Source organism: Eubalaena glacialis, chromosome 1 (genome assembly GCF_028564815.1).
Source record: "Eubalaena glacialis isolate mEubGla1 chromosome 1, mEubGla1.1.hap2.+ XY, whole genome shotgun sequence".
Taxonomy (NCBI): domain Eukaryota; kingdom Metazoa; phylum Chordata; class Mammalia; order Artiodactyla; family Balaenidae; genus Eubalaena; species Eubalaena glacialis.
The window spans coordinates 7497527-7517603 of NC_083716.1; the positions used below are offsets into that span (position 1 = coordinate 7497527).

The following is a 20077-nucleotide window of genomic DNA, read 5'->3' on the forward strand; positions in this document are numbered from 1 at the left end:
CTAAGTCTCTGCCTTTACGGCATTTATAGTTCAGTTGGGGAACTAGGACTCGTACGTCGAAAATTCTGTTAGAGAAGTTGGGCAGTTATTTTTAGGAGCTCTGCAGCTCCCTGTTAGTGACTGTTGATCAGTGGACTGTGAGAATAGTGAGTCATCCTTCATTACTTTTCACCATTTCCCGACTTGTGTCATCAAGAACTGAGCTGTGTCATTCCTCTGTGAGAGGTGTAAGTTTTATATATATACACCCTCAGGGATACAGGGACAAAGATGTTCTAGTTAGGGGCTGATTAGCAAGAGGAACAGTTTATTTATGAACGTTTTTGAAGAGATAAGTTTTATTAATCCTTAGTGCCATTTTGTATTGGGGCTAATAGTTTAATATTGGAGTCACAAGATGAGTTTTTAAAAAGTGATAAGAATTTTTATGATTTTTAGCTTTGGGGGCTTGTTGGGTTACAAAACAAACAGAATTTTTGTTTGTTTGGCAAATGTTATTCCAGTACTGAGCAAGTCTAGCATTACACCCTTTTTCTTTTCATTTTTGTTACGGGGAGGGCTGGGGGGACGGGGAGGAGAAGGGTGGTTTGATTTAGATCAACATTAATCAACCATTAAGATTACTGTCTGCCTTGCACAAGATAACTGAAGACATTTACATAAACTTTCAACACAAATAACATTTTTGGAAAAGCTTTAATTTTTAACATGTAAAAAGTGAGAAATTACTTTAAAATGTCTGTGATTTAAACGTGTAAAATTGTGTTGATTTTATAAACTAGACATGGGATCTTAAACCATAGAATCAGTGTTTTATAATTTATTGAGATCTTGTCTTTGTTGTTTTTCACATTAATATTTCTTGATTTTAAATATGTAATAGTATATAAGTACTTTTTTAGAATTCTGAGTTGTTACGTATATGCTATTTTAAAGCATCGATGGAACAAAATAGGCCTCCTATGCAACCAGATTGAGACATTGGGTTGGATTCACTGATAGGTTGGAGGGGGCCTTTGTTGAAAAGCTCCTTGAGTCACTATTGTGGGGGGTATGTGTGTTCCACTTGCAAAAATGTAGGACATTTGGGGGGGAATCATGGAGCTGTTGATACGGTTAGGAAAAGGGAGTTGTCATCTCTTCTTATCAGTTTAATCCTGCTGGAAATCAGCCTCTCAGAGATTGAAATCAGAACAAATGGAAGGTCCAAAAATGCTAACAATAAATTATTAGTAATTTCAAGTAATACCACACTTTAAAAACCAGGCCAGTTAATGTCCCCAAGTTACTGAAACAAGTCATAAATACATTATTATTAAACTTAGTTTTGTTAGGTCATATGAATATGTGGGTAACTGTGAAAGAAATTATGCAGTTATAAAAGGGAGCAGTAAGTTATGTAGTGAATGCTGTTTTATTTGGATAAGAAGTTGGAATTGTAATTTTATTACATCAAAAGACACCCTTATTTTGAGGAAACTTGTTTGAAATGCAAACGAGACTTCTCTGTGGAGCCTGCACAGAATTGTTGCTTTTCATGATGATGTTATTGCTGCATAACAGGCCACTTCTGTGTGTATAGGAAGTGTGTGTGCAAGTCCAAAGGGATTGGAGGCCTGAATGGGTGCGTTACACCAATTGACAAATAGAAAGTTTTCAGAACATTTTGTTTCAAGCCAGGTGCACAAGTTCGAGTTGCTTTTTGGGACTGGCATTTATGTATTTGAGAATCAAACCTGACACTACTCTTGGCAGCTTGACTAAAGCCATTTTACAATAAGTACAAACTGTCCTTGAATGATTTTTTCCCTTTGTAGTAGCAACGAGTTTGCCTTTCTTCATCTGTGATTATGTGTGCAATTTTCTGTCTATTTTGGGGGAGGAAAGGAGGTAAACATATATGAAAGATTTTTATTTTTGGTATGAATAATGTGTTTCAATTCACTTATTATTTATTTTTAAATTTCCATGATACTGTAATGCATTACTATATGTTGACCTTCATTCACGTTCATCCAGAGTATAATAGAAACCTTAAAGAACCTATATGACTAATTAAGTTTTATATGGCTTTGAAATAATTTTTCTTAAATTAATATGCAAAGAAATAAGAGTATCCCTGCCTATGTGAATAGACTTTGATTTATGTTCTCTTAAATGATTTTATTTTATATATTTGTGTGTGTGTGTGTGTGTCTGGTAGCCTACAATGAAAATATATGTAAATGTGAAAAATTAGTTGCTTTCCAGATCAGCATTCTACCACTGTGAGGAGACCTGGGTTTGATTTCCTATTTTTTGCACTGTGAGCTAGAATGTATGTGCTCCAGAGACAGCCTCCTGCTTTGAGAGCAAGAGACCAAATGTCTTGTGTTCGCTGTAGTAACCTCTTTAGTTCATTGTGTGTATGTGTGTCGGGCGGGGGGGGGTGTGTTGATGGGGTCTGAAAGGAGTCTTGTCTAGTACACTTCACTGGAAGGAGGCTGCCTATGACCTAGAGTTTGACTGTGGGAGATGAGGAGCGTGGTAGGTTGAAGGACAATTGCATAGTGGGAAAAAAATTAGGAAACCCTGTCATTTCTCTTAGCTAGGCAGAAAACAGAGATGTCCTTAAAGAAGGGGGAGCACATGAGCATGTTTTATTAACAGTTAATGGAAGAAAATTAATGCTAATTTATTCTTCATACATACCATGCAATTTGTTAGAAAAGTAAAAGAATAGTTTGAAATTCTTTGGTCAATTGATGGATTCCTATGTTAGTGGCATAGAAATGAAACTCAACATTAAGCAGACAAATACCCAAGCCCACGGGCTACATAAATGCTGAATAAAACCAGCTCTACAATGGAACTCTGAAAAGCAAGGGGTAAGAAGCCTAATGAATGATTGAATATGACCTTAGCAAAATCCCTGGAGTGTTGTTGAAAGATCATTCATTTCCAGCTTAGATGTCAAGATGGGCTCCAGTAACCAGAAGAAAAAAGAGAGCTTGAGTCGGTACTTACTGAGTTTTAAAAATCTTTACAACACAGTGCATTAGACTAATCATTAAAAGGGCTTCTCTAACAGCTCAGCATTTTGAGCTGTCACTGTACGGACCTGTGGTTTAGGCCCAGGGAAACCAAATTAAAAAGATAGGAATAATTCTCAAGACATGAATGTATCAGTATCCTGCTTTTATGGAGTAGAACTTCAAAAACTGGGATGTAGAGGCTGGCAGAATGCACTTTTGTCATGCTGATACCATTGTAAGAAAGACTTACAACCAAGAGATCAATTGTGCCTTAAAGTATTTGCAAATTACTTGCCTAGTTTATTGGAGGAAGATATAAAAAACCAAATCTACTTTTTTCATTTTTAAGTGACCCTTCCTGAAGAAATGATAAATTCTTCTATATTATATTTTAAAATATGTATTGTTATTACTGCATCAGGAAATGGTAAGTGTGTCAGTGAGTGAGCTTTATTGTGCATGCTATCCAGAAGCTTTTTAAGAAAAGCAAATCTAACATACTTGTTTTCCCAAATACCTAAAAATTTACACATGAGCCAGCAATTAGCATATTCTGGATATTATCTGAGGAGCTTAGAAAGAAATAATGAAATACTCTGAATAAGGGGACCATGAAGTGTATTTATCACTCTTCATTAACATAGTTACAGATGAAGCAGTTTATCATTATGTGATCACAGCAGAATAGAAGTGCTATTGGAATAGTTGTAGTTCCCTTGCTATTGCCTTCCTTGCTGCTTCAAAGATGAGGGAGTAGTCAGGATGAAGAGGCTAAATGCAGAAGAGAGTGGGTGCTGCCAGTTCGCATTTTTCTCCTAACCCCTCCTCTAATATGAAAATGTCAGTCCTTTGTTCCCGTCTAATTTTAGTACATCCTGGCTAAAAAAATGTTAGGATGATTTCCAGCCATGGAACTTGGAGGGGTGGGGTGGGAGAGGGGAAGAGTAGAGGAAAGAGCAGTTTACATTCCATATCCGTCTGCCTTTCTGTGACAGCATCTAGCCCCTACTCTGTTGATTTTCGTGGTGAAATAAATTTAGATGCACTGGAGCAGCACTAATTAGGTTTTCCTTCCATGTCCTTAACAAGAAGTCTAGTTGGAGTCTGAATGGGGAAAATCATAATATGGTATTTAATAAAACATACTGGGCTGAATTAAAGAACTGTTTGCAAGTTTTGGAAGAAAGGCCTGAAATTGTGAGTGAAAACTACACGTTGTGTGATTTATAAATAGAACCTTTGTGATTCAGTGAAACTGCTTTTATGCTATGTCTTGAATGAGAATAATATTTGTTGATTTTTGAGACTCAGTCATAAGCAAGTCAGAGCTATTTATTCCCTCTGGAATATACTCCATAATATATACCATATACTGAACCTCACTGTGAAATAAGCCTCACCTTTCCAAAAGTTTGTTCATTTTAGTGAGCTAAGGTTTCCTCGTGGAATCTTTATATGATAAAGACATTACATAGCCAGAATTGAGAGATCATTTTGTTAAGTCCAGATGATTAATGACTTAATTTGCAACAAGTGCAGTATCAGATTATTTTCTGAACTTGAAATTTATTTTGGTTTTTTTCATTTTATAGTACCTGATAATTTGTCTTTAAAATCTGTTAGTAGAATAAATATCAGAGAGAAGTGATTTTTTTTTTAAATATTAAATTTTGGAGAAAAAAAATGATTGGAACCTAGGCAAGTCACTTTCCTTTTCTGGGCTTCAGTTTTTCTCTCTGTGAAACAAGGGTGTTCAGTAGGTGATATTTAAAGTTCTTTTCTACCCCCATATTAGTCATCTTGGGCTGCCATTGGCTCGGTGGCTCAAACAGAAATTTATTTTTCATAGTCTGAAGACTGGGAATTCCAAGTTCAAGGTGCTGACGAGGTAGGTTTCATTCTGAGGTCTCTTCTCTTGGCTTGTAGGCAGATGGATGCCATCTCCCTATATGTTCACATGTTCTCTTTGTGCATGCTTGTGGGGAGAGAGTGAGCAAACTCCCTGGTATCTCTTGTAAGGCTCTTGAGTGTCTCTTATAAGGGCACTAATCCCATCATGAGGGCCCCACCCTCATGACTTCATCTAACCCTAATTACTTCCCAAAGGCCCTATCTCTAAATACTATTTCTTTGGGTGCTAGGGCTTCAACATAAATTTCTAAGGGGCACATTCAGTTCATAATAACTGCTGAAATTGATCTGAGGTTTAGAGAAAGCTCACAAAATAGATTTCCACTATACATGGGGTGTTTAAATACTCCATTAGTTAAATATCAATTGTTAGGTCACTTTCTGATTCTTTTAAACCAAACTATCTATTCATGTATATGAAAAAATATGTGTACATATAATAAAACATTAGACACAATCACATGATTGTTTTTCAGTCTAAAAATGTCTTTGTGCATTCATTGGTAAACTTTAGGTTTGAGTATTGATTGCCTCCGATATATGTTTGATAATTCAGTTTGTATTCATTTGACCACAGAGTTGTTTTATCTGAGAAACTCAGAAATTTACATCTAATTTTTTAGTCCCACCTTAATTTTATATAAAATTATGATAACCTGAAGAATCTCCCTAATTTGATTCTTCCCTACCCCAGACACACACACTTACCACTACGCACTCACAGATGACCTTATTTACCGCTTGAAAGGCCCATGGCTTTGAGATTTCTACCTTCTCATGCTATACAGAGTGTAGTACATGGGTCTTTCCTTCTTATGCCTTCTACCTCTTTGGGCTACTGTCAATCTGTCCTAAAACTGCTTACCCCCTCAATGAAATTGAAGTATCAATATTTTAAACGTTCTGGCAAAGTGCCTAATGTATAGTAGATACTTATTTCAAGTTGGTTTCCCTTTAGTACATTTCTTTGAAGCAGTTTGATATAGTGGAGAGAGAAGCAGTTGTGTAGACTCTACATAATAGGGTTGTGAATATTAAATGAGAAAAATAAATGTAAATCATCTTAGCATGATTGTTAGCACACACCAGTGCCAAATAAATATTCTTTTCTCCAAGGAAACCTTCCCATCGGAGCCAATATATTGAATTGTTCAGGATTTTAACCCTCAGTGCCACTGAGTTAATGTATTCAGTCCCATTGTAAGGCATTTGTATTCCAGGAGCGATTAGATGAGTGAAGAGAGGCGAATGAGTGGTAGATAAGTAAGAGGGAAGGTTTGGAATAGGTGGGCCTTTCAGAATGTCTTAAGAAATCATACTGTATAGCTGCTGCTTCTTTAGTCTCTAGATAGGGCTGATGCTGAAAGCACCTTTTTATTTAGTTAAGGAATGAAGGCTAGATATCCTAATTCTGGATTTTCAGGAAATGTCCTTTATGATGTGTTTCAGCAGACTCTAAGAATACCCCTCAGGTTTAAGATCATTATCTGTTTTAGAGGTAGTTATTTAGTAATAAACATAGGTATGATGGGGAAAATGTTAATGTGGATGCATTTGAATTGAAAACAAATGGTCAAGGATAGGGTGCACCTTCCTTCTTAGGTCTGAACACCAAGGCATTGTTTCCAGTGACAACTAACAAGGGACCTGAGAACAGATCCCCCAAATGACCATGCCTCAGGTTTACTGAGTTGTTGAGTTGGGTTTGGGTTTTTTACTATGCATTTAGGAAGCTGCGGGCTAAGATTTTTATCATTGATTTCCACCTTGCATCATCTAGATTTGATTTCTTTGATCAGTGAGTCATGTTTGTTTTCCTTGCTGTAAGTTGAGTTAACAGTACCATTCACAGTGGCATTTTAAAGTTTGATGTTGGGCAATCCTTTAAGTAGTTTATCTGATTTGACCTTGGTTTATGTTGGAGCTGACGGTATAGTATGTAAAGTACAGTGAATCAGTTGTTTATGCTAGTGTAGAAAACACTTGGTTTTCAGATGTTTATTTATTTAACCTTTTTATTGGTGGTTAAATGAATATCTCAATGCTTAGAGTGCTTACTATTACTATAGAAATGCTGGCCAGAGCAGTGTCACTTTCTCTAGTTAACCTCAAAGAGTTTAAGTCTTTGAACCATTTAAAAAAAGTTCTACAGAGATGAGGTCAATACGATATGATGTACGTCATCAGGATAGAACATAAAGCTTCGCTACTTTATTATTTTTTTAAATAAATTTATTTATTTATTTATTTATTTTTGGCTGCATTGGGTCTTTGTTGCTGTGCGCGGGCTTTCTCTAGTTGTGGTGTGCAGGCTTCTCATTGCGGTGGCTTCTCTCGTTGCAGAGCACGGGCTCTAGGCCTGCAGGCTTCAGTAGTTGTGGCACGTGGGCTCAGTAGTTGTGGCTCGCGGGCTCTAGAGCTCAGGCTCAGTAGTTGTGGCGCAGAGGCTTAGTTTCTTCGCGGCATGTGGGATCTTCCCGGACCAGGGATCAAACCCACGTCCCCTGCATTGGCAGGCGGATTCTTAACCACTGTGCCACCAGGGAAGCCCAAAGCTTCGCTACCTTTAATTAGGTAGTTTAACATTACAAGGGTTGAATAACTTGTTTTTTTAAAAAATTTATTTATTTGGCTGTGTCAGGTCTTAGTTGCAGCACATGGGATCTTCACTGAGGCAGGCGGGATCTTTCGTTGCGGTGCGCGGGCTTCTCTCTAGTTGTGGTGTGTGGGCTCCAGAACGCGTGGGCTCAGTAGTTGCAGTGCATGGGCTGTCTACCTGCGGCACGCGGGCTTAGTTGCCCCGCGGCCCCATGGCATATGGGGTCTTAGTTCCCCGACCAGGGATCGAACCCACGTGCCCTGCATTGGAAGGCGGATTCTTAACAACTGGACCACCAGGGAAGTCCCTGAATAACTTGGTTTTGATCAAAGTGTTTCTTGTTTTGTTTCTATGTGAAAATTAAAAGATGTAAAGTAGTATTTAAAATAGCATGCTAGCTTCTCATTCATATCAATTCTTTTCTGTTTCAGGTCAGCTGCAGGTTATGCTAGGACAAAATAGGCAAGGCTGGTCCCTCTTACAAACAGTAATGGGTATGATAAAACAAAATATCTTTGCTTTTGGTTATTATAGAAGATTGACAAAGTGCCGAGACGAGTGAAGAAATTCACACGCTAATGTAATATGTGGGGCAAATGTTCTTTTCATACTGCTCCCAGGGATGGTCTACCATTGGAGCCAGAGACTAATTTTTTTTCTTGATATTTTAAATCCAAAGGATTCAGTCTTCAGATTGGGTATTTAAACTCTATGAAATCACAAGCTGTATCTTTCAGTTTCCTCTTAACTAATGAAAATGAAATTCACTCATTTTCATTTTTCTGGGTAATAGGCAGGATAGCAGTAGCTTTGAGCATATCACTAGGGATGAGTTAAAAATAGATTTTTCTTGAGGCAGTGACTTATATGGCAGATAGTTGATAGAAAAATTAAGTTAAATTTTGGGGTTAATATCTCAAATACTAAATCTGAATTCCACTAAAGAACATATGAGAAGGGACTTCTCTGGTGGTGCAGTGGTTAAGAATCCGCCTGCCAGTGCAGGGGACATGGGTTTGATCCCTGGTCTGGGAAGATCCCACATGCTGTGGAGCAACTAAGCCCGGGCGCCACAACTACTGAGCCTGCGTTCTAGAGCCCGCGAGCCACAACTACTGAGCCCACGTGCCACAACTACTGAAGCCCGCGCGCCTAGAGCCCGTGCTCCGCAACAAGAGAAGCCACCGCGATGAGAAGCCTGCGCACTGCAATGAAGAGTAGCTCCCGCTCGCCGCAACTAGAGAAAGCCCGCATGCAGCAACAAAGACACAACGCAGCCAAAAAAAAAAGAATATATGAGAAAAAAAATCGTTTGAAGATGATAACATAAACATTTAGTCTGAGTGTGCTGTTGAAATATTTTCTATATTAAATTCAATGTACAGCAATATGAAAATGCTGTAACTTGTTTTTAGCTGTGTTTTTGGTGGAGTAACTGAGGCAAACTAGGTTATAGGTGACTAACCATGCTGTAGTGATACTAGTTAGATACTAGTTAGATCAGCTAAGATCATAAATAGATCAGGGAAAGGCCAGGAATTGATTATGCTTTTGAATCTTAGTATTAAAATAGTAAAAATAGGTTTGGGAAGTTTTACATATGTCAGTAACTTTGAATATAGATTTACTTTGTTATATTTATTTTTGCTTATTTCCCATGCATAAACTTTTCAGTGTCTCGTTTTTCATGCTTGAGTTTTCTTTTAGCACATAACACTAATAGCTACTATTAACTTTGCAAAGAAAAAATAATATCAAATTGAAATAAGTTTTAACTGTTGCTCTGTTCTTTTTAGCTTACTTTACTCAGAGCTCTTCCATCCAGTGAGTTGCAAGCGTGACATTTGCTGTGTTTTCAGCACCTGCCAACTTGGAAACCAGGGTTTGTGCTCAGGACTTAGGCTTACAACCCACACTTTGTGGTGCACAATGCCGTCCCAGCTGGCATGCTTCTTACCTCAATGGTGCTAGACGTTCGGTTACAAAGCTGTGCAGATTCACATGCGCTGATTTCAATAGGCATTCCCCTTCAAGCTGCTTTCAACTCTCATTTTGTATCAAAGGAGTTAGATTGGTATCATTAAATTCACTGCTGTGCTTATTTTTCAACGAAAATAAATTCATTTTATTTATCTCTTGAATCAAAAAATAACTGTCTTCAAGAACCAAAGTACCTCTTAAAAAAGGTGTGTATCTATAGATATAGGAGATAGATTTATAGATCTATATCTATATATCTATATCTATATGAGATTCCAGCCAGGGCTGTAACTCATTTTCATTAGTGGAAAGGTTTCAGAACAAAAGACAAAAAGAATAGAAAGGAAAGAACAGAAGGATTAGTGTGTCATAACATGCTTATGTAGGTAGGGCTGTTAGTTGTAGCTGGGTCATAGGTGTGGGAACAATTATAGAACTTATTTTTCTGAATAAGCTGCATAAGATAATTGCCCCCATAGTAGGTTCAGATTTTTGGCTTCCATCAATAACCAAAAAGTTTCCATAGTTTTAAAAGAAGTGTGTTTCGCTAACTTGTTTTCAGTAGCCAATCCCTTTGAAAATGTTTCAGGTGGACTTGGTGATGTCTATCTTCCCATCATCTATTATAAGCAATTTTAAAGGTTCTCCTTTAAAAAAGATCTTTTCAAATGTAGAAAGGACAGTGTGAAATGTGAATGACTGGCTTTTAATACAGCAGTTGTGACAAAGAGGCAGTGGCTTTTGGAAGCTGAATAAAGGGGTTAATGCACATGCATCTGCATGCTGCTGTTGGGTCCAATGTATAACACGTTCGATGTCTGTTTCACTCACATTGTTAGTCTAAAAAGAATGTTATTCTCAGAGACAAGCCAGTTTATCATTTTTTAGTGGTGAGCTCTTTTTACAATCATAGGTACAGATACATTTGATGGGAGAAACTGAGCAATACTGACTGGTACTTGCTCAAACTTCAAAGCTCAGCTCCTTGTTGTTTGAACATCATATTTATCTGGTTCTGAAGGCACAAAAATAAAACACCCACTAACTACCAAGGACATTTCTTAGTGCATGTCAAAACCCAATCTTTACCCTCCTCTGCACAAATGTGTTTAGGTGAATACTTTTATTAGCTTGCTGATACAAGTTATAGTTGGTTACACCCTTTCTTAATAAAATACACTCTTATTGTCTCCTGTTGCTTAAGAGCTTTAAACTTGGAATGAGGGAACCATCTAGTATAGAATGCTACTCAGTTTGTATCTCCCAGGCAGTGTTGAGTGGACATATCACACATACCATACACACAGGCATTCCTTCTTTTGGAAGTTCTGCTTTGTGGGGAGCCAGGAGCCAGAAGAGCCAGTATTGCTGTGCTTTCTCCCTAGGTTCCATATATTGGTCTTGGAGTGAGATTGTATGTAATCCCTAGGCTGTTCTATGGCTTAACCAGGTTAGTGTTGGTTGATGATAATGGAAAAGTTACAGGTGATCATTTTTGGATTATTTATGGATTTATTCCTAAATTGGCCTATGAATTTGCATATTGGTGTCTGGTTGTGCTCTAAATCTGGTTTTGATTTGGTTTTGACCTTTGAGGACTGAACAAAGGTAGACAGCTTAGCCCCCCCCTTCCTCCGACTGCAGTTTACATTGTTTTAAGTCCAGAGTTTGACTGAGTTTATATTTACTCTTTTGAATTGAGCAACTCTAATATACAAACTTTTGGGTAGGATTTTTTATAATAAAGAACTATGTAGTATAGCTGTAAAAAGTGGTGTGTGTTATAGCTATAGGACTTTATTACATGATGTGGGAAGGCCCATAGTATGGAAGGTTAGTGGCACAGGCCTTAATGTATATTTTTAGTCTTTGGACATTCAAATTAAGTATATGAGAAATAGCTATTCACTGGTTAGTAGCAGAACTCTTGAAGCAGATAGTTTAGTTCTCTACACTTTTAAGAAAGCCTCAGAACCAGAAAAACAGGCTGCTTTAGGTTAGAAAGGAGGCGGTACAGCAAAGGAGCTTGCCATAACCACAGTCCTTGGAGTTTTGTGAGACTAAAATCGTCCTGAAAGCAACAAGAATAATGGTTGCAATAATTGTTTCCAGGCTTGGGACCCCTGAATTTTGTTTTTTAAGTTGACCCGATGAACTAGTAATTGCAGGAATAAACTGAATGCTTACCAGCAGGAGTCACTCTAGGCCTCCTAATAAAAAGTAAATTAAACTATATCCTTAAAGCTCTCGAAGGCTGAGGTGACGCTGTGATAAGATGGCATTAGGGCAGTGTAGCAGCATTCTCAAATTATCCCTTATGCCTTTCTTTGTTCAATCTAGGAAGACTTGGTTCTTGCTCCTTTCAGAATTGGCCCTTGATAAATTTTTTTAAAGCAGTGTTTATGGATAAGGATATCCGTACCTTAGTGTTCTGCATTATTATCTCATCTTGGCTTTCTTAGGACGAAGTGATTACACCCCACATCGTCTATTTGAGTGCATACTCACATCCTCTCCTGGTTGTTATCCATCCTACAGCAGAGATCACTAGAGTTAGCTGTAGTTAGTGTGAAAGGAGACGTGAGCTCGTGGTTTTCTGAAAAAGAATGGGTCCAGTGTGATGAGAAACTGAAATATTTAAGCAATAGCCATGAAATATAATAGTTTCCCAAGTGTACACAAGCTCAAGAAGTTAATTGTTCATTTATGTTTGATACTGCGATTGAAACATTGGATTAAAACCAATTAAATGTTCCTAGAAGCAGCAGAAAAAGTTTCCTGATTTATGAATAGAACCATTCAGATGGCGCAGACACAATCCATGTAAAGTAATGAGGTGTTTTGTTTTTTTGGCAAAGGAGAACACAAAACAGGCATAGGGAGTTCTTTTCAAAAACCTTCTCTTTAAAAAATCTCTTTTTGGATAAAAGGTTAATAAAATAACATAAACCAGTAGGAAGGAGTAATGGGAAATCTAGGGCTTCACTTCATAAGGAAAACAATCCCCCTCCCCCAGGTGAGCAGCACAATGAAAATACTCTGCTTATTCTATCAGGGCTACATTCCTGAACTTAAGTCAACATCCTAAGTTACAGAACTAAACATGCTCTGCTTCTGCTTAGCAACCACAAATCCTTCCTTCACCAGTTGCATGTATTTTGGATGTGGCTTCTGAAGTACACATTCCTTTATTTCGATCAGCACCCCGAGTTAGGAAAGTAGCGATTTATCTTCCGAAAGTGTGACAACGCTAACACGGTCCCCCTCCCCTACCGCCCAGCACGCCCCTGAAATCGTTTCCTTAAAACCTCAAAAACCCAACAACCCGGAAGCTGGACGTCTTAAGTCCACGCGGCCCGGGGTTTTCATCCCGGCTCGTGCGGGGGGCGGGGGGAGACGGCCCCGGGGTCTTTGGCTCGGGGCCCGGCAGCCGTGGTGGTGGAGGCGGCGCGGCCGGGGGCCGGGGCCACTTCCCGCGTTCCGGGGCCTTGCGGGCGCGAGCTCGGCGAGCGGCGCGCGGCTCGGCTCGCAGGACGCCCTTTAGCCCCGCCGGCGGCGCGCCGCGACCCCCCCACTCCCCGCCCACCGGCGGCTGCGCGCACTGCACACTCGCCCGCCGCCGCACGCTGCCCGGCTTCTGCACGCCGCCGCCGCCGCCGCCGCGCTGAGCGCCCGGGCCCGCGACGCCGCCCGCAGAGCGCCGGACCCAGCGACACGCAGCCGCGGTCGGGCTGCCCCGCGGCGGCGGCGGGCGCGGGCGGCCTGGCCGGGGCCGGTTAAAGGGACGAGTTGCAAACAGTTCAGGAAGTGACAAGTCGATTTCCTCCTCCCTGGGAGCCGCTCGGTACAAAGCGCTCGGCGCCGGCAGGAGAGCGTGCGCGCGGCGGACGAGCCGCGGGCAGCCTGGACGACTTGGCGAGCGCCGGCGGCAACGGCGCGGGGTCCGCTCTCGGAGCGTCCCGCCGCGCACAGTAAGCAACCCCGGGCCGGGCGGCGGCGTTGGCGACCGGGGGGCTGGTCCCGAGCGGAGGTCCCTGCCGTGTGCGCCCCAGCCGCCGGCTGTAGGGAGCCCGGCTCGCGTGTGTGCTGGCCTTGACCTTTTTTATTTTCATTTTTATGTTGCTGATTTCCTTTTTGTCCGCCTTGTTTCGCGTTGGGTCGGGTGGTTTCTCGGGGCGCTGAGTGTCGCCGCTGGTGCATGCGTGAGACTTGTCAGAGCGCAGCCAGGGGAACGAGCCAGCCCGGCCCCTGCGGAAAAGTCTGCACTTCCCGGGGCGGGCGCGGGGACTGCTGCGCCCGGGGGTGTCCTCCTCTCCACGTCTCAACTTGAGCCCTGGCTGCGGCAGCGGCGAAGGCGCCGAGCCCCGGGACCCGGGCGTCCCCGCTCACCCCGGAGTTCCCGCATCGTTTGCAGACAACTCTTTTGTTCGCGGAAGTTTGCGTCCGCCACCCCGGGATGCGGGCACGTAGCGGCGGGCTCCCCGGCGGCTGGACCGGCCGGGGAGGTCACGTAGGGGGTGAGAGGGCGTTCTGTCCCGGGCAGGGGAAGCCCCCGGGGTCGCCGCGGCGAGGACTTGCGGAATGGGGGCTGGGGGGGCAGGGGGGCCGTGCCGGCGTGGCTTTTGCACATGGCGAGAAGGGCCGTCCGGCACGGGCACACGGGTCGAGTCACATTTTTGCCAGTCCTTGATTTCCAAGCCCGTGGGAGTCGTCTTCGCCGCTCGGGCTTTCTCTTGGTGGGGCGGGGACGAAGAAGGGAAGGACGCCCGGAGTCCCGGGGAGGGCCCTCGGTTTGCATTGCCCCAAATGTCTTCTCCGGCACCCCCCGGTTCCCTACCCTCGCCCGCAGACTTGGGGAACAATGCTCGTGGCTCGGGACAAGGCGGCGGAGCACCAGCGAGTCTCGAGAGCCGGTTTGCTCGCGTCCCTCGCCCCCGGACGCCCCCTGAAGCCAGGCTGCCTCCATCTGACCGCCCTGGTTCATTAACACGTACTGTACTTCGTACGATGGTGAACAAAGAACAGCTCTTTGCGGCATTTGATGAATGGGATTCTGCCTCCTATAGGCCACACTCCGAGTCTTCCATTCGTTACAGCATCCGGACTCGGTGGTGTTGGGCAAGTGGCCCCCGCGGTGGGCTGCATTCCGGGCCCCGGACCTGGGCAGGGCATTTGTGCCGATGCCGCCTCCACCACGCTCGTCTTGCCGGAGCGGGTGCAGATGGAGCCAGGCTGACGGTTGTTCAACAGGAACAAATGTTTGTTGAATTGTTGCATGGTGGAGACAAGGGACTGTTTTCTATTGACTGCAGGAGTTGGAATGGCATTGTTTATTGGCCTGGGAAGCCAGGCAAGCGTCTTGTGCCGCTTACAACATATTAGCAGACTTCCAAATGACATACTAGCATATGTGTTCCCAGCAGTTCCCACCGGCTGGAAGGGGATCCCTCCTTGCTCCAGATCCTGGACTCTGGGTTAAAATATGCCATCAGGTTTGAGGACTTGGAAAGGAATGGCGTTAGTAGACTGGGTGAAACTCACTGTTCCTGACTTCGCCAGGTTTTGGTTTCATTTTAATTTATCCACTTAACAGTAAGTTGTCTCAGTTACAGTTTTGATACTGAATTGCAGATCTGTAGTGTGGTTTTTTTTTTCCTCCCTTTTTCCTTAGCTATGGACAACTAGATAAACAGAAAACAACCTCTTGTCCCAGTTGATAGGCTCATATTAGTGGGAGAAGGTTTGGGTCTTAAGTTCAGGATTGGTAGCCCTTGACGTTGTGTCTGTACTTGGCAAGGGTCTGGATGCTGCCAGCCATGGTACAGACCTAGGAGGCTGCTGATCACCTCCCAGGGTGCTGTTCCAGGCCAGAAAATGAAGGCGAGGCCTGCGGCAGGTCTGTTTCTTTCTCCCAAATGCCCCTCCAGAGAACAAGGTGGTTTTAAGACCAGTTCAAATAATTTTGCCTAAGGACTTCTTTTCCCCCTGAGAAGGTGATTATTGCTGTGCAATCGTTTTAACATCGAAGACGAGTTTTCAATAAAAGCTAGCAGTATAGTTGCTACAGAAGTGGACTTGAATGTTCTAAGGCTGGCAGGACAAATAGAGCATTCCACTGTTTTGATTGATGATATTTTTAGTCAGTTTCTCCGTTCTGTTTTGAACTTAGAGTATGTTGCATGTAGTAGCATTTTGGAAGTTCATAAAATTTTTTGAGAAAGAAGAGCTTTGAGATACCTTCTTGTAATCATGGTGACTGCACTTAACTGACATTTTATAGGAAGCCCTGTCGTTATTTCTTAGGCTCTTTCCCACCACTCCTTTTAGCCTTTATTCCCCTGCTGATTCCTTCACCATTGCCCAGCCTCTCCATCTCCCCGGTTCTGTAGGGGCCTAGTGGGCTGGGTGTCCTTTAAGTGGGTTCAGGGAGCAGGCGCCTGACCCATGATCGAAGCTCAGGAAAGGCCAGCCAGCTCTCCTCCCCTGCAGGAGGCTGGAGAGGAGGGAGCCTTGTGTAAAATCTGGGAGCTGGCAGCAGAGGACGCCTCGGAGCGATTTGGTTTACCTTTGCATTGCTCTTTGAAAAAGCACACCCTTCTGACCCACTGCTTGATGCAGTAGGCCCTCAAGACTGAGCCCCAGACACACTGTTGGATTGTTCAGTTGATGTTTCACCCAGTCAGTGTGACTTTTTTGGATTGCACACTGCGTGGAAAACTTTGCTCTTGCCCTAAAAAAAAAAAAAAGACTGAAATAAGCAGATACTCAGATCAGCACAGCCCCCATCATTACCACCACTACACACACCTCTGTGATGTGTAATAAAAGAAACCTGCAGGCATAATTTGTTATGTAATATGCTGATAATACAAGTTTCGGTTTTAGGTGGAAACCAGATGTGGAGGGGCTCTCTTTAATTGATCCAGCAAGGGAGACACTTGAATAGATTAACTAGCCCTTGTAAACCCCAAGGTGATTTTTTTTTTTTTTTTTTGACTTGAGGGGAGGGAGAATCCCAAACCCAGAGCTTTTTCGAAGTTTTTGCCTCTCAGCTTCTGGCTGCAGCTGTCCTTTTTGTCAGACTCTTCCTCTCTTGAAAGAACCGGTTTGTTGCCAACATGAAGCACATGGCCGGGTCTGGTGGGGCTCAGCACAGCTTAACTCTGCTGGGCTCCACTCTCCTCGCCTTGTCCAGCTGCTGTCCTGCCCTCCACCCTACAAAACAGGGCCTGGCTGAGGGACTTGGGTGCCGTAAGGAATGTTGACTGGTTTCCCTCAACTCTTTTCTGAAATGTCTGATCATCCAGGGAGAGTTGCTGTTTAAACTTGCCCAATGGATAAACTTTCTGAAATCATTGACTCTCCTTCTCTGATTAATTTCTGTGTTTGTTTCCTGCCTAACTTTAGAAGGGTTCTTTCTACAGGACTGAGTCACCTTTATTATGGCCCAAGGTCGGGGACTGCACTATAATAGCTGACCCCATTAACAACAGTTTCATTGCGTGCCGGGATGTGAACTCTGGAAACAAACCTAGAGGCTTAGATATGCTGATGTGCCCCGGAGACTTGCTTAGACAATTTTTGTTTTAGCGCAGTTTACATTAACATGATTAATGACCTTGCCACTGAAAAGTCTATATTCAAAAGCTATTTACCATTCCCTAGGGTTCTTCTTATGGTGAAGTAATTTTCTTTGCCAAACAACTTTGTTTTAAGGTAACTTCTTCTTTGATGTTTAATCCAAACCTCCTGTGCACACAGTTTTGGATCAAGGTTTGGGCTTCGAAAATTGCGGGTTGTGGTTTTGGTGGTGCCGGTCTTAACCCTCCCGAACTCTGGTCAGGGGGCATCTGGATTCTTGTCTTAAGAAAGTTCTCTGAGATCCTGAGAAGCAGCAGTTAGTGCTGTGCTGGTTAGGATGGGAGGAAATCTTCCAGAGGAAACTTGGCTTCAGGGTGTCTTGGAGGAGGGTTACAGGGAGGCTGGAGCAGAGGACAAGTTTTTTTTTCCCCCCTTGCAGTGACTGGAGATACTTGAGCGTTTTCAGAAAACAGAGACGTCTTTGCTGCAGCTGCCTTCTCCTCCTCCTCCTCCTTTTTCCTCATCTTCTTCTTCTTCTTCCTTTTTTTGTTAAGTGTGGGTTGATTGAGAGGGGGAAATGCTGATGGGTGGGTCTGAAAGCAGCCTTAGGAACCCAAGAAAATAAAAACACATTTGAAGGACTCGGGAAGATTTTGCATTTCAAAGGGTCTACCTTGTAGAATTTCACATCACGTCAGGGGTTATGGAGAAGTGTGACAGGCACCCTGCTTCTTTACGGTTCTCCTCTCCTGCTGCGGGGGCTGCATGGGAAGCTGCCTTTTGCAGGGGGGATGGGGGCAGCCTGGCCAGACTGTGCAGGAATATCACGGAAACAACAGCTCCCCTTAGGTATCTGTAGTCCCTGGAGGGACTTTTTCCACTGGGCCCCTCTCAGGAGGTGAAAGCAAATCATGTCAGTAAACAGCCCATTTGACCCCAGAATGCAGGAGCAGGCCAGCTCCTGGCTGTTCTCGCTCTCCCTTGAAACAAAGAAACAGATTCTCCTCCTGTAGTGATATAATGTGGTTCCCAAGATCCAGGCCCATAAAAAGTTGGGTGCAGCGGGATTTAGCTGAAATCGGTGTGGATTATTCAGAGAATAATAGCAGTGCCCACTGGTTGTTGAAGGCTCACCCTTGGCCAGGGGCTTTGTATACGCTGTCTCTAATTCTCAAAGAAGTCCTGCAGTTACAGCTGAAGAAACTGAGGCTCAGAGAGGCCAAGTAACTGGCCCAGGGCCACACAGCTGGAAGGCCGAGCATCTGGTAGCTCTATTCTGGTCTGTCTGGCTTCAGAGCCTGCTTGCTCTCCATACACCGTGCTATCGGTTGGTGTGTTCATAAGACAGAGGCACTGGGTTCTGTTTTATCTCGAAGCATAAATTTTGTTTAGTCTTGTTAACACCACAGGGAAACTTAGAAATTTTAACTGCCTTTTTTCCTTGCCCCTCTATTTCCTACAGCCATTTTTCTTTTCTTTGAAGGAGTAATTGGATTCTGTATCTACCATAGGACCAAAGGCAGTGCCTCAGTTGGGAAGACTGAAATGTTCCGCTTCATCCTTACAAAAGACAGATTCACAAGAAAATAATATGATTATTCCCAGTGACCTTCTGGGGGAAATGGGAAATAAATCTGACAGCCCACTAGAAGCATCACATTTATGCAGATCCCATTTTCCATTCAAAGAGATTGTTAAAAGGGTTTCCAGCATTTTTTTTTTTTTTGCATTTGTACGTTAGATGTCTCATAGTAAATCATTTTGTGGTCCTTGCCACCCCAGGTTTGTACAATATCACATTTTGTTTACATGCCTAAAGTCATCAAATAACTGAACACAACTGTACATTCTCCAGCGTGTGGGCACTTGGTATGCCCCAGCCAGGGCTGGGCAGAGGCCCTGCATTCTGTCTCAGACAGATGGCTCTGTGCAGGTCGATCCTGGTTTGTGTGTGGAGGCGGGGTAAGGATACCCACATCTCCAGCAAGGCTGCCTGGCTGGGTCTGCTGGCCTTTCTGCTCCTAAAGAGTTTGTGGGAGAGGGCTGGGAGCCCCTGTCGCCGAGTTTTTAGACTTTACAGCAGCGTTCCTCAACCTTGGCTGCACACTAGAATCACCTGGGGAAGTTTAAAAAAAAAAAAAATCTGGATGCCCAGACAGCATCCAGGACCAATTACATCAGAATCTTGGAGCGAAGGGGTGGGCCTCAGTGTTGGTACTTTTAAAGCTTCTGAGTTGATTCGGTTGTGCATCTAAGACTGAGGAACGAGGACTGGAATAGACCCCACGTATACCTCTCTTCCCTTAGCAGGGATTAGGGACCTTCCTGTTCAGGAGTAGAATAAGCCTATTGGAATTTCCCGCTGCTGCCATGTCTCAGTGAAGGAGAATCTGAAAGGTACCCATCCCTGGGCCAAGTGCCTGCTGCAGACATCATCCAGGTAGTTCCTGTTTCTGCCGGGCCAGGCGTTGGGTGCGCTTCCCCGCACAGGATTCAGTACAGCCCCTCTGAGCCACCTCCTTTCTGGAGCGAAGAGGGCAGGTTTTATTCAGTCTGTTGTCTCAGGGTAGTTCTCATGCAGGCCGTGCAACCCCACCATCCTGCTGGTCTTTTCAGCTTCTTGTTCCTTCTGGAGGTTTGGCACATAGTATCCCTCTGGGGCTCAGGGGTGGGAAGATGCAGTTTGGGTTCAGGGTGTATCTTGGTGATTCTCAGTAAGCCATTGGTCCGTTTCACCTAGGTTTGCAGTGAGTGTCATACTGTCAGCTACCTGGCTGTACCTGACTGCTGGGAACCTGTCCTACATACTTGGGATTACGTTTCATAGAATTATTTTAGGATGACCAGGGGCTGGGGGAGCAGGAGCTACTGTGGCCTGCTCTTACAGAATGTAAGATTACAAAATGTAATCTTACAGAAGGGAAATCCCACGCCGAGAGATGCGGTGACTTTCCCAAGGTCGTGTGGGCCAGTGCACAGAGGGACCAGAACC

At 43.4% G+C, this 20077-nt stretch overlaps 1 protein-coding gene across 1 annotated transcript in view; it reads left to right on the forward strand.

Annotated features, from left to right (window-relative positions):
• The first annotated feature begins 13205 nt into the window (after positions 1–13205).
• Positions 13206–20077, forward strand: part of FAM53B (family with sequence similarity 53 member B) — a 114490-nt gene continuing 107618 nt past the window's right edge. The window contains exon 1 of the mRNA XM_061185419.1: positions 13206–13475. The gene's annotated coding sequence lies outside the window, so the exon portion shown is untranslated. The remainder of the gene's footprint in view (positions 13476–20077) is intronic.